Source organism: Oryctolagus cuniculus, chromosome 1 (genome assembly GCF_964237555.1).
Source record: "Oryctolagus cuniculus chromosome 1, mOryCun1.1, whole genome shotgun sequence".
Classification (NCBI taxonomy): Eukaryota; Metazoa; Chordata; class Mammalia; order Lagomorpha; family Leporidae; genus Oryctolagus; species Oryctolagus cuniculus.
The window spans coordinates 13,462,774-13,476,657 of record NC_091432.1 but is presented as its reverse complement, the minus strand read 5'-3'; the positions used below and the strand labels follow the sequence as shown (position 1 = coordinate 13,476,657).

Below are 13,884 nucleotides of genomic sequence, written 5' to 3'. Positions count from 1 at the left end.
GAAATTCTGTCTTTGGCAACAAAATGGATGGATGTAACTGGAAAACATTATACTTAGTGAAATAAGTCAGTCCCCAAAAGACAAACACCAAATGTTTTCCCTGTTCTATGGTAACTTATAGAGTACCAAAAATGCAATGGAGGAGGGAAATTGACACTTTGAGATTTGATGATTGTTTACAGCTCTTGTCTCTACTTTTGAGGAACAGTGTTTTTTCCTTCTAACTATTTGTTGGACTTTTTAAAAATTTTTTTAAATATTCATTTATTTTACTTGAAAGTCAGAGTTACACAGAGAGAGAAGGAGAGGAAGAGAGAGAGAGAGAGAGAAAGAGAGAGTGAGAGAGAGAGAGGTCTTCTATCCACTGGTTCACTCCCCAATTGCCTACAACAGCTGGAGCTGTGCCGATCCAAAGCCAGGAACCAGGAGCTTCTTCTGGGTCTCTCATGCGGGTACAGGGGCCCAAGGGCTTGGACCATCTTCTACTGCTTTCCCAGGTCATAGTAGAGAAGTAGGAAGTAGAGCAGCAAGGACTCAAACTGGCACTCATATGAGATGCTGGCACTGCAGGTGGCAGCTTTACCTGCTACGCCACAGCGCCAGCCCCATGAACTCTTTTCTTAGTGTACAGTTAATCTCATGAGTATAGCATAAACTGAAAATAGATCATTGTAAAAATTAATAGAGGGGATAAGAGAGGAATGAGGAGGGAGGAAGGGTGGGAACAGGGGCTGAAGGGAAGTATCACTGTGTTCCTAAATCTGTATATATGAAATCTGTTTACCTTAAATAAAATTTTAAAAAAGAAGAAAAGAAATAACCATAAATCCAGTTCTTTTTATCTGACCTATTTTATCTGAGCAAAGAATAGTGCCTGTTCCTGAGGGTAAAACGTCTCTAACTTTCTTTATTAAATTTTTATTTACTTGAAAGGCAGAGAGAGATGCAGAGGGAGAGATCTTTCATCTATCACTTCACTCCCTAAATTCCTGCAGCATCTGGGACTAGCCCAGGCTAAGGCCAAGAGCCAAGAGGTATATCCCACCTGGGTAGCAGGGACATGGGAACTTGAACCATTACCTGCTGCCTCCAAGGGTGCACGTTAGAAGAAACTGGAATCCAAATTGGAGCAGAGACTCTAATGGAGCAGGCACTCGACAATGCAGGTGTCCTAAGTGATGTCTTAGCTACTGAGCCAAATGCCCACCCCTGTCTCTAGGCTTCTGGGGCAAGATTGCTACAGTAGCATTATAACCACTGGGATGTTAGATGAAGTGGATTGCCATAAATTTCAGGAAAAAAGTATAGGGCTCCTCAAAATTGAAGTTCTCAGGGCAGGTGTTTGACTTAGTGATTAAGACACTTACATACCATATCAGAATACTTTGGACTCATTTCCCAGGTCTAACTCCTGATTCAAGATTCCCCATAATGTAGACTCGGGGGCGGGGGGAAGAGGTCATGGCTCAAGTAATTGGGTCGTTGCCACCTACATGGGAGACCCAGATTGAATTCCCAGCTCCTAGCTTCTGCCCTACCCAGCCCTGCTCATTGTAGGCATTTGGGGAGGGAATCCGTAGTTGGGAATTCTCTCTGTCTGTCTCCCTCTTTCAAATGATAGCAATAAAATTTTTTTAAGTTCTCAGACTGTAAAGGCTGGAAGAGCAGCAGTACAAATAAATTTAGAACTCTTGAACCAGTGCCCATATAAGATGCCAGCACTGCAGGCGATGGCTTTACCTGCTACGCCACAGAACCAGCCCCCAATTAATTAAATTTTAAAATATGGCAGAGTTCACGGACTAGAGGTTTGGTAGCATGTAAAGTAAGAAAGCAATATTCAAAACAAGCCAAGGTGAAATTATGACCGAGAGAGTTTATTGAGGAATAATTAATCCCCTAGCATTTATCAGAAAGATTGATTTCTCACCAAATTATGTTCTCTTTTGTGGCTTTTCTTATATAATCATTTTGTAACAGAACACATGGTGGTTGACAGAATATAATATGGGTTTTAGAATCAAACACATAGCACATAGTTTGAAGATATATTTATGTCTATATATCTATATCTACATCATCTATATTTATGTCTATATCATCTATATCTCTATAGATGATCTATATCTATCTCTTTATATCAACCTATTTGCTGTGTAAACTTAACTACTTTGAATCTCAGTTTCCTCATCTGTAAGGCTTCAATAACAAGTTATTTATAGTAGTCATACTGCACCTACTACCAAGTAGAAACTGAATTTCCATCAGTTTTTCCTCATCTCCTCTGCTCTTCTCATTTTATTTAGGATCTTAACATTTTAAAACTTTTATTTTCATTTTATTTTAATGGCAGAGCTGGGGAAAGATAACTTTCATTTGCTGGCTCACTCCCCAAATGCCTGTAACAGCCAGTGTTAGGCCAGGATTAAGCCAGAAGACTGGAGCTCAATCTGGGTCTCCCACATAGGTGGCAGGTACTCAAGTACTATTAGGTTATGCATCAACAGGAATTTGGATCAGAAATGGAGGAACCTGGACTCAAATAAAGTACTCTGTATGGGAAGTGGGCATCCCAAGTGGAATCCTAACCACCGTGGCAAATGTGAGCCGCTATTTGTGGTCTTATAGGAACTCTGAGAGTCAGGAGACTGCAACTCTACTTCTGATTTGAACACCATCCAGCTGTGCCTAATGTTGCAAGCCACCTGCCCAGTGTGCCTCAGGCTAGTTTAGCTGGATTATCTCTATGATTATTCAGTTCTCAAGTTCTATATGCAGTGGGAATGACTCATTCCACAAACTCACAAGTGCAAGTCGTGCCATGCATATGACACATAAGCTTTCTGTTGTCCTCTCCACCTCTGCTACACACACTCAGCACAATATATGTATCTGGTAGTCCTTTCTATGAGTGCTCTATTTGCCTTCTTCCCTCTAGAGAAGAACTGCTAGAAACAATTTTCTTTCTTTCTTTTTAAAAAGGATGCATTATTAATTAAAAAATTTAAAAAGAGACGCGTTTATTTGAAAATCAGAGAGAGAGAGAGATCCATCTTCCATCTGCTGGTTCCAGATGGTTGCAACAACTGGAGTTGGGCCAGGCTGAGGCAGGAGCCAGGAGCTCCTTCCAGGTCTCCCACATGGGTGGCAGAGGCCCAAGCACTTGGGCCATCTGCTACTGCTTTTATAAGATCATTAGTAGGGAGCTGGATCAGAAGTGGAACATCCATGACACTAATCAGCACCTATATGAATGTCGGCATTGCAAGTGCTGGCTTTACCCAACTTTACCCGCTACGCCGCAACACAGCCCCTGGAAGTTTTCTATGGTTGTGGGCTCTACTTGGTTGCCTTCAATTACATACACAACACTGTCATCTTCAAGGTTCCCTTACAATTCCTATCTTGCAATATCTAGTAGTCAGGATGTAATCATTATCTCTTCTCACGAGCTTTGGGCGTAGTGAATGTCATACCTTTTTGAATGCCTTTATTTTGCTTTTTGCTCCCTCATATTTCCTGCTTATCTCCCTAATTTACTGGTTATCCATTTTCTTTTGTTGTTTTTTTCCTCTTCTCCTCAATGTCAAGTATTGGAAGATGCATGGCTTATTGAGCAGACCTCTCATCCACTCATCTATTCTCTTATTTATTCTATCCAAGTGATTTCATTCAAGATCATGGCTTTAAATAGCATCTCAATGCAGATGTTGCCTAGCTCAAGCCTAATTTCAATCCTGATCTCTTCCCTGACCTCCAATGCCTTTTAATACTTCCTGGGACATCTAAGAAGTGCTTAAAATTAATATAACCAAACATTAGATTTCTTCTTTCCTTCTCCAACACTTTTTATAACCCAATCTTTTAGGACCCAAGTTGGATCAGATCCAATTTCATGTCTAAACCATGAAGTCCTGGCAGCTGTACCTTCAAATTGTATCCCAGTCTAAGTGCTCTGTGTCACCTCCACCACATCCATCCTAGTCAAGTTAAGGTTCTTTCTGTGTGATCCCAGTAACTGTCAAACTGGTTCCTCTGCTTCCAATTTTGTCATCATTACAGTTAATTCTCCAAATAGTCATCAAAAACATTTTTGAAGATGTAAATAAATCACAGCAGAACGCCTCCAGCAGTTTTCTTTCACGGTCAAAATAGCATCTAACCTACCTTCCATGCCCAGTCAATGTCTGCCACCTTCCCTGGCACCATCCTTTACCTGCCTTCCCTCTCCTGCTCAAAACATAGTGGCCTTTGGTTAATTCTCTTCTAGGTATTTTCCTCTGCTCTTGCTCAGATAAAATTCTCTATTTTCAATGAACTTTAAAAAAATATTTCTTTGTTTGAAAGACAGAATAACAGAGAAGGCAGAGACAGAGAAAGAAATCTTTCATCTGCTGGTTCACCACTCAAATGCCCACAACAGACAGGGCTATGCTAGGATTAAGTCAGGAGACAGGAACTCTATTCAGATCTCCTATGTGGGTAGTAGAGATGTGAGTACATGAGCCATCATCATCATCATCATCATCATCATCAGATGCATTAGTAGGAAGCTGGATTAGAAGCAGAGTATTTGGGACTTGAATCAGATACTCGGATATGGGATGCAGTCATCCCAAGCAGAGTTTTAATCCTGTGTCACAATACCTAATCCATTCCATGAATATTTTTGAAGCTAACTGCGTGTGTGTGCGTGTGTGTGTGTGTGTGTGAGTGTGTGAGCAGATTTATTTTGTTTAAAGACTCAAGTAAAGGACAGAGTTGTAGCATAGTAGGTTAAGTATCTGCCTTTGGTGCTGGCATCCCATATGGGTGCCGGTTCATGTTCCGGCTCCTCCACTTCTGCTCCAGCTCCCTGCTGGTGGCCTGGGAAAGCAGTAGAGGGTGGCTCAAGTATTTGGACCCCAGCACTTTTATGGGAGACCCAGAGGAAGCTCCTGGCTTTGGATCAGCCCAGTTCTGGCCGTTGGTATTTGGGGAGTGAACCAGTGGATGGAGGACCTCTCTGTGTGTCTCTCCCTCTCTCTGTCTGTAACTCTGCCTCTCAAGTAAATAAATAAACCTTTTTAAAAAGAGACTCAAATAAAAACACTTGGCAGCTTCCCTTTTTTTCCATCACCAGACTACTTCTATTGTAAATTCACTGTTTAACAAACTACATGAGACTTTAAATAAATCCTCTGACTATGAAAGTAGATTCTAATCATATAGCATTAAAACACAATAACATAGAAAATGCAAGTTCCTCATAACACCACTGCCTGCATATCACTGTTAGCAGTTTGGGACATGGTCCTTGCATGCATTTTTCTGAGTATCAATGAACCAACTTTGTGTTTGGGTTTTCTAGATAACAGGGCCTGAAGTAAGATTTGGAAGATGCTATCCTAGGGCAATGACAGTGAAGGACAAAGGCCATGTGGTTAGAGAGGAAGGGAAATGATTTCAAGGCAACGTTTTACAGTGTTTGTCACTGCTTCACAGGGAGCTTCAGGAGACAAAGCCAAATGGTCAGCAGGATTGGTTGTTACGCTACAGACCAGCTGTATGGTGACACTTTGCTTTACATCTTCTGGATCTTTCTTATGTCTTATTTCCACTGATCGAAACTTTTGCTGTACAGAATTAATGCTCCTGTATTTTCAGATTGTGGACTCATCTCTTTGGATGGCAGTTTGAGAATCCAAAGCCCTTGGCTGGAAGCCTGGTACTTCAGATGAGTCCAGAAGTACAGAGAATATCCGAAAACGCTGAGTGTGCAGCAGGTATCCCTTTGTGGGGCCAGCACAAGGTCATTGGTTGCAGTGTTGGCTGAGGAGGGGCCAAGGACTGAAGACTCTGGAGACAGGCAAGTGAGGCTTTTAGTGCCTAAAATCTAATCAATTTGGAGGGAGGAGGTCTACTTCAAACAAAAGTATGAAGACAAACTTAGACAGCAATATTAATTTGGTTGAAAACATAAATTACAACAAATCACTGAATGCGTAGACAATATCACATATATTACAAAACCCAGAACACGTGCATTTTTTAAAAATCATATACTTCCTGACAAGCCTCTCACTTTTTTTCTCTACAACTTTTGGTTGTATACACTTTGGTGGTCCCTTAAATGATGAGCATTTTATAAAGTCACTTTCTTTTTTTTAAAAGATTATTATTTATGTGAGAGGTAGAGTTACAGACAGAGAGAAGGAGAGAAAAAGAGAAAGGTCTTTCATCACTCCCTAAATGGCAGCAATGGCCGGAGCTGAGCTGATCTGAAGACAGGACCCAAGAGCTTCTTCTGGGTCTCCCATGCAGCTGCAGGGGACCAAACATTTGGGCCATCCTTTACTGCCTTCCCAGGCCATAAGCAGAGAACTGGATCAGAAGAAGAGAAGCTGGGACACGAACCAGTTCCCATATGGTTCCTATATAAGCTGGTGCCCCAGGTGGAGGTTTAACCTGCTGTGCCAGTGTTGGCTCCATGTGAAGTCATTTTCTACACAGAGATTAGAAAGATAGTTCGGGCCTCTCTCTAGCAGAAGAGGGGGGGGGGCAACGTCAAACAGCTATGTGAGCAGTGTGAATAGTGTGTGTGTGGGGGGGAATGTAAGGAAATGACCATGGGCGTATATCCTGACTTGCCTTCCCCTTAGCTGAATCTCCCAAACTTCATTGCCATCCTACAGGAGTGGGAGTGTAACAGAGGGAAGTAACCCCAAACTTTAACTTCATGAGTCTCACAGGCAACTATCAAAAAATAAGTTGGGGTATTGGTCTGTTTTCTGTTGCTATAGCAAAATATACTTGAGGCTGGTACTTTATAAAGAAAAGAGAATCGTGCAGCTTGTAGTTCTGTAGGCTCAAATTTCAAGGATGGGTGGTCCCGTTGGTTCAACCTTTGGTGAGGACGCCCTTGGTGTTTCACGTCATAGCACATGGCATCATGCGGGATTACATGGAGACGAAGAGAACACTCGGCGGGACAGGAAGCGCTGTGTTTTGGCTCTGGTTAAATTGTGACCCTCTGAAAGTTCATGTGATTTAAGGCTTACTCCCCAGGGTGGGGCTGTTGGGAGGTGGGGCCTACTAGGACGTCCTTTGGTCATTGGGGGCATGCTCTCAGATGTGGTTCTCATGCAACCCCTTGAGATATCAGAGGATTCTGGTTAACATGGAGTTTGGCTCCATCCAATCTCTGCTTCCAATTTGAGAAGGAGTCACTTGTTTACTCCTGCAGGTGCTCCCACCATTGCTATCCATGCCATGAGGTAATATAGGCAGAAGATAGTCCTTGTCACAGAACCTGCACTATGCTGCTCCACTTTCAGCTTCCAAAACTGTGAGCTAAACAAACCTCTTCTTCATAAGTAGCTTGTGTCAGGTCTTTCATTGCATTGATAAAGTGCCAGTTAATACAAGAAGCCAGAGAGAGAATCAGGGGTCAGGCTCAATTTTTTTTAAAGATTTATTTTATTTATTTGAAAGGAAGGATTACACACACAGAGAGGGAGAGAGAGAGAGAGAAAGAGAGAGAGAGAGAGAGAGAGAGAGAGAGAGCAAGCTTGGTTTTCCATCTGCTGATTCACTCCCAAATGGCTGCAATGACCAGGGCTGGGCCAGACCAAAGCCAGGAGCCAGGGGCTTCTTCCAGGTTTCCCATATGAGGCAGTGACCCAAGGACTTGGGTAATTTTCTTCTGCTTTCCTAGGTGTAAATTAGCAGAGAGTTGGATTGGAAGTGGAGCAGCCAGGACTAAAACTGGTGCCATATGGGATGCCGGGGGTTTTACCTGCTATGCACAACACTGGTCTCTCAGGCTCACTCTTATAACCCATTCTCCAAGGAACTAACTGTTATGTCATGAGTCCTACATTAATGCCTTCTGAGAGTGGTACCCCAAATGACCTAACTACTAGATTAATGCCCACCTTATAAAGGCTCCACCATGGGGCTGGTGCTGTGACGTAGTAGGTAAAGCTACCATCTGTGGTGCCGCCAACAAATATAGGTGCTGCCATCCCATATAGGTGACAGTTTGTGTCCTGGCTGTGCCGCTTCCAATCCAGCTCCCTGCTAATGGCCACTTAGGAAAGCAGGGGAGGATGTCCTAAGTCCTTAGGCTCCTGCACCCACATGGGAGATCTGGAAGAAGCTCCTGGCTCCTGGCTTCAGATTAGCCCAGCTCTATCCATTGTGACCATTTCAGGAGTAAACCAGCAGGTGGAAGATCTCTCTCTTTCTAACTCTGACTTTCAAATACATGAATAAATCTTAAAAAAAAAAAAGGCTCCTCCAGCTCCCAGTCTTACCACACTGAGGACCACACTTCAAACACATGAACCCTTGAGGGACACACTCCGATCATATCTAAACCAGAGCAGTCTAGTAGAGAAATAATTTAAAAATAAAGTTAATGATGGTTTCTGGCTAAGGAAATATGACTTCCTTCATTTGGAAAAAGTTGTCCTTGTGGTTTTTGGAAATAGTACTGAATTCTTAGGGAAAAGGGAATAGGACAGAATAGGATATTTTGTGCTGTGTTTTCATTTCCTATTGATTATCCCAACTTTGTGGAAAAAGTTTTTGAAGGCTTTCAAATCTTAACAGCCCAAGATAGAGTGGGATAGTGACTCAAATCTTTTTAAAGTATAAATTGGTACCACCAATTCAAAGGTGAATTTGACAATCATTTAAAATACTAAAAATATTTCATGTCTTGTGAAGAATTAATCCTAGGGAAGTAATCCAAAGTTTATGCAAATACTCACATTCAAAGAAGACTATCAAAGCAAATATGTAAATGCTCATTTCTAAATGAAAGGTTAAGTGATTCATAACCCCTCTATGATCAATATTGTATAATCATTTAAAGAAAAAGATACAACCAAAGAGGTCAGATTAGCATGAAGCTAATGGACATGGTGTTAGGACAAAAAATAAGCAGCATTATTCCATAGAATCTCAAAGTATATAAAAAAAAAGTTGAAATCAACTATATTGGTCATGTTTCACTAAAGAAACAGAACCAATGGATGGATAGATAGACAAGATAGATATAGATCTAGGAATAGATACAGATATAGGTGATGCAGACATAGACATGAGGAGATTTGTATAGGAATTGGCGCGTGTGATTATGGAAGTTGAAAAGTCTCATGATATCCCATCTATTAACTGGGGAACCAGGAAAACTGGTGCTGCAATTCACTCCAAGTCCAAAGGTCTGAGAACGAGAGAAGCCAATGGTAAAACTACCAATCCAAGGCACCCATATGGGAGACCAGGATGAGGCTCCTGGCTCTTGGCTTCAGCTTAGCCCAGCCCTAGCTGTTGAGGCCATCTGGGGAGTGAACCAGTGGATAGAGGTGCTCGCTCTCTCTCTCTCTCTGTATCTCCTCCCCCTCCCCGTGTAACTCTACCTTTCAAAAATAAAAATAAATCTTTAAAAAAGTTAAAACTGGAAGGGAAGTCCTTAGACTGTAATACCCATCTCAAACAGAAATAAATCTTTAAAAAAGTTAAAACTGGAAGGGAAGTCCTTAGACTGTAATACCTACCTCAAACAGAACAGGGCTTCTGGGAACTTCTAGAGAAGTTTTGAGAATCAATAAATACTTTTTTCTCTGAGATCCACCTTAGGAAATACCTAAAGATCTCTTATAACAGTGACCATCTTTTTCCTTTTAACCTACATATGAGCTCATGGGGCCCCGCCTCTGCTGAGCTATCCGCAGCTGCTGTCCAGGGTTCAGGCTGACTCTTTCCTGTGACCTACAAAACCCCTGGTGAAGTCCTGTGCCTTGGAACTGCGACAATATATATCTGTCAAATTCTTGGATGAAACATCCCATCACTTGACACACTGTTGGTCTTGCAAAGGGCATCACAGCCTATTCTTAGAACCAGCTGGGAGCCTCCGCGAGGCCCCAGAGCTCCGAGTGGAGAATAGCACGTCCCAGAGGTAGGGGCTGCTGGTTCAGAGTGTTCTGGGTCCTTGCCAGCAGCTCTCAGTGGGAAAGAATTCTGCAAGAGCATGTCACAGCTGGTTGTGTCTGTTATTGCTGTCTGCACCTTGCCTGTTGCATAACATCTGGGAGAAGTTGGATTTCGTTATCTGACTTCCTTTTTTCTATGAATTATGGCCAGCATACTGAAGTGGCTGGTGACGTTTTACGATCTTTTCAGCTGAGAGTTTTTCCAAGTCTCTGAATGTTGGATTGGGCCAATTAAAATGCAATATTCTTGAGTGATAATAGTAACAGCAGACATTGAATTTATACAATATGACAGGCTATGTCCTAAGAGGCTTACATAGATCTGTTTATTTAACCATTCCAACAATTGAATGAGTTAACAATATTGGTCCTGTTTTACAGAGGACAGTACTGAGGACCAAGGAGATTAACTCAATCAGGATTGCACAGCCGGAGGAAGCAGTCGAGTTCTGAATCTACGCGAATGAATACCAGAGACATTTCTATCCTATATGATTCCAATCCCTTAGGTGTCTCTGCAGCAAGATTTCCAAAGTAGGATTTCCTAGTAAATCACTTGAAGGGGTTGATTTAAGTGAGACTGTTGGACATCAATAGTAGCATTCTTTATGTTAATAAGAAATTTGGGTAAAAATCCTTATATGTCTAATAATTAGGAATTGATGAAATTATAATATATATGTATAATGTTAATTTATGTCTCTGATAAAGTAAATAATATTTCTTTTTTAAAAACATTTATTTATGTTTTGTTTGAAAGGCAGAGTTACAGAGAGGCAGTGAGAGAGTGAGAAGAGAGAAAGAGTCTTCTATCTGCTGGTTCACTCCCCAGATGGCTGCAACAGCTGGAACTGTGCTGATCCAAAGCCAGGAGCCAGGAACTTCTGGGTCTTTCACCCAAGTGCAGGGGCCCAAAGAGTTGGGCTGTCTTCTACTGCTTCCCCAGGCCATAGCAGAGAGCTAGATTGCAAGTGGAGCTGCTGGGACTTGAACCTGTGTCTATATGGGATGCCGGCACCGCAGGCGGCAGCTTTACCCACTATGCCAGTGCCGGCCCCAAGTAAATAACAATTCTTACTGTCCAATTTCTACATTGAACATGAACTCAAAGATAGAACAAGCCAGAGTGGTTTTATGCCAGTTACTTAAGTAAATGGCATCATTACTTCTCCGCCTTTCCCAGGGGCTGCTCTCCTGGGGACACATTCCTGAGGATATTTTGCTTTTAAGTAAATTATGTACACCTGACTTCAGCTTTTAACTGGCCCCACAATTAATCTATTTTGGATATGTCTATAAATTTTTCTTTTTCTCTCTCTGTCTTCTCGCCCTCCCTCTGACTCTCATTTCTTTCTAATGCTAGAAGTTTTGATTCTAAAGATACCTGAATTCTGGTGCTGTTTCTTAAGCAAGCCTATTATTCTATTTCCTCATCCATGTAATGGCACTCATAGCTGACTTCATATGGTTCTTGTGACGTCTGAATGAGAAAATGCATGTGCAGTGTCTAGAGCACCTGTGTGCACACAGGGAGCTCTCAGCAATGGTAGCTGTTGCTACTTCCATGGCTACTGGCTCCTCCTTTTCTTCCTCTTGTCTGTCTTACTTCCCTCTGTTCCTATTTTCTCCTTTCTGCATTTTTGTTCTTCCCTTCGTTGATCCCTGAACTATCACCCAAACTTCATCTTTAAAAAACTACTTGTCATATCCATCTAATAAAGATAGCTATAAAAATAAAAAAGCAAAAAAAAAAGTAATTGTCTGGGCCAGAGTTGTGATGTGGTGGGTAAAGCTGCTCCCTGCAATGCTAGCATCCCACGTGGGTGCCCGTTTGTGTCCCAGCTGCTCTGCTTCCGTTGCAGCTTCCTGCTAACGGCTTGGGAAAAGCAGCAGAAAATGGCCCAGGTATTTGGGTCCCTGCACCCACGTGGAAGACCTGGATGAAGCTCCTTGTTCCTGGCTTCTGCCTGGCTCAGCCCTGGCCATTACGACCACTTGGGGAGTGAACCAGTCGATGGAGGATCTCTCTCTCTCTCTCTTTCCCTCTCCCTCTTTCCCTCTCTCCCTCCCTCCCTCACCTCCTCTTTTTTTCTCTCTCCCTCCCCCTCCCTCTCCTTCTCTCTTCTCTCTCCCCCACCCGTCTGTAACTCTTTCAGATAATAAATAAATCTTTTAAAAAACCAAATTTTCTGTGAAACTGGAGATAAATGGACTGTTCTGTGTGTTTCTATTAAGCTGGGACCATAGGCACAGTTACCAGGGCACTTAAGGAGATAGGTGTCAGCTCCACATAAGGCAGCTTTTCCTACAGTGGGGATGGTAGCAAGCTGCATGAACTACCTGCAGAAGAGCTGAGTTTCCAGTCACTTGTAGATTCTGAGCAGAGATGGGACCACCCCTCAGTGAAGCTGGGGTACAGGGAACTCAGGCAGCAGAGGAGGGAAGAACTGGGGTGAACTTATAATGCCAGTATGCATGATTATATTTTTAAGGAACAAAAAGATCATAAGAAATAACTTAAACAAAAGCAAAATCCTTCTTCCCCCATTGCTGACCCTCACTTCCACTGGGTCATTGTGAGCGTTGGCTTGATCTTCCATCGGTAGCACATGAATGCTGTTCAGCTGGCGATGTTAACAAGCAGGTGGTGTAATTGCCACACAGTGCTTGCTCAACCTCAGGGACAGGTGGGTACCTGCTTTGTTAACTTGTGGTGCACAACTACCCTTTATTCACTCTTTGTAAAAGGAATGAGTTCCCATAGTTTTCCAATAGTTATATCTTAATTCTCTGCAAATCTCATTACTAGCTTTCCTTCCCTTCTTTTCCTGATTCTCTCTGTGCATGGGAGATGACAGCAACATCTACAGAATTCCCTAGGAAGGAGGTCCTGGGATACAAGATCAGTTCCTAGCGCTTTGTCATACTCACGGTAACCGCTTTTATCATCTTTTGGGTCTAGAGATTCACTCATTGTCCCTCTGACAATATCTCCTTTAAATCTTGGGGTGTTTCACAAGCCTTAAAAGGAGTAGGACAAAGTCTCCCTAAATCCCATTTTCTTACTGTCACTTAAAATAGCCCACTCTAGTGTTTACTCCTCAGTCTATAACTGACCGTGGAAGTAAGTAGCAAAGAATAGTTATGGAGGTTCCCAAATCTTGAAATTTTTGGTGCCTGAATCTCTGGTTTCTGATTCCTGACTTTCTTACCCAGAAAGGTCTTGGAAGGTTTTGGAGAGTGGCATGACACAAACATGATCACTATGGTGGCTGTGTTATATGAGGACACTTCAAAAAGTTCATACAAAAAAAAAAAATTAAACAATTTGGATTGCATGCATAGTTTTTCACAATATGAATTTTTAAAGACCCCCCTTTGTATGTATGGATTTCAATTTTTGTCACCAGATAAGTTTATTTTTAAATTACTTTTTCCATGAACTTTTTGAAATACCTTTATAGTTATTGTATGCAATATTCCAAAAAATATGATTTTGGTTTGGGCTATGATCAAATCAGTAGAGATGGAAAGAAGTGGGAAGATGTTGGGTTTAGAGGAAAGATTTAAGAATGACACCAAGCCAGCGCTGCGGCTCAATAGGCTAATCCTCCACCTAGTGGTGCTGGCACACTGGGGTCTAGCCCCAGTCGGGGCGCCGGATTCTGTCCTGGTTGCCCCTCTTCCAGGCCAGCTCTCTGCTGTGGCCCGGGAGTGCAGTGGAGGATGGCCCAAGTGCTTGGGCCCTGCACCCCATGGGAGACCAGGAGAAGCACGTGGCTCCTGCCTTCAGATCAGCGTGGTGCGCCAGCCGCAGTGCACTGGCCGCGGCGGCCATTGGAGGGTGAACCAACGGCAAAGGAAGACCTTTCTCTCTGTCTCTCTCTCTCACTGTCCACTC

The 13,884-nt window shown here is 42.6% G+C and overlaps 1 long non-coding RNA gene across 5 annotated transcripts in view; it reads left to right on the top strand.

The window, feature by feature from the left end:
• Positions 1-10,976, top strand: part of LOC108177902 (uncharacterized) — a 45,256-nt gene extending 34,280 nt beyond the window's left edge. For all 5 annotated transcript variants that reach the window (XR_011387028.1, XR_011387025.1, XR_011387027.1 and 2 more), the window contains 2 exons: positions 5,647-5,848; positions 10,365-10,976. This is a non-coding gene — a long non-coding RNA (uncharacterized lncRNA). The remainder of the gene's footprint in view (positions 1-5,646; positions 5,849-10,364) is intronic.
• The last annotated feature ends 2,908 nt before the right edge of the window (positions 10,977-13,884 follow it).